Raw genomic sequence first — 1,195 nt, 5'->3', positions numbered from 1 at the left:
AAAACCGATCCTGCTCCGAAACCAGAGGATGTAGGTGCGTGTTTTTGGTGTCAAAACGTGCAATGCGTCTGTCATAGCCCACTGAAAATTTTGGCGCGATTGCGCGATATGCTGGACAGGTACTCTTAAAAAATAATCCTGAGGATCGCATCGATCCCCCTATCAGGACGAGAACTAACAAGCACTTCTTGGTGAGCTGAAGTTAACAAGCCAGCCGCCTTCGTTCATTACTGTTGGAATGCCGACGGGAAGTCTGTCAGCGACTCTGAAGTTATTAACAGTAGCTTGAAATGTGGGGCATTTCCTTTAAAGTTGTTGAACTTGTGCAACCGGATTTATTGGTGAACCAAGTTTGCCATGGGTTTTCACTCCGCCGAGCTCCTGCTGTAAAAATTTTGCCGCAGAAGATAGTCATCAGACTCGGCCAAAAGCACGCGGATTCTTGCGGGCCGGATGTGGCGGCTTGGCGTATTCAAAAGCTAAGTATCGAGCCCCGGGCTCCTCCAAATGTATAAGACGTGACGCTCCTGCCAGCGTGAAAAATATCCCCCTTCCATCCCCTTGCTCGCTTTATCCTGCACCCTCGTGACGCCACGCTTGTCCGGAAAGGCTGCATGCGCTAGCCATGAATGGACCGAAGTGCCCCTACCCCCGGCCGAACACCGAGCACACACCCCGCAGATGGGGTCCGAGTGTGGGTCAAGCATCGGCGGATAGCTCTTCAGGTGTATGTAGTCTTGCTCCACAGTTATCCATACTCCTTCATTCCATAGCCCGATGGATGGTCATGACCGGCCAAAAAAGACTTGAATCCGAATAACCAACCAACCAAAACCGACGTGCATCCTCAGACCCACGAACCGCCGGCACCGTGCGTCACACCCACGAACCGCCGGCGCCGCGCCTCCCCAGACCCACGAACCGCCGGCGCCGCGCCTCCTCAGACCCATGAACCGCCGGCGCCGCGCCTCCTCAGACCCACGAACCGCCGGCGCCGCGCCTCCTCAGACCCATGAACCACCGGCGCCGCGCCTCCTCAGACCCACGAACCGCCGGCGCCGCGCGCCTCTGTGCCTCGTGACGAACCGCTCATCTGGCTCTACCGGTGGCGCGCCGGACATGCCCCGGGGCACCGCTGCGCTCGCCGAGCGCCCAAGGTCAGCTGGGGCGCCGCACCGGCCGGCAGTCAGCGGCC

This window comes from Pollicipes pollicipes, unplaced genomic scaffold (assembly GCF_011947565.3).
Source record: "Pollicipes pollicipes isolate AB1234 unplaced genomic scaffold, Ppol_2.1 Scaffold_2555;HRSCAF=2994_pilon_pilon_pilon, whole genome shotgun sequence".
In the NCBI taxonomy this organism is placed as follows: domain Eukaryota; kingdom Metazoa; phylum Arthropoda; class Thecostraca; order Pollicipedomorpha; family Pollicipedidae; genus Pollicipes; species Pollicipes pollicipes.
The sequence above is the reverse complement of the archived record's forward strand: the minus strand, read 5'-3'. Positions refer to the sequence as shown.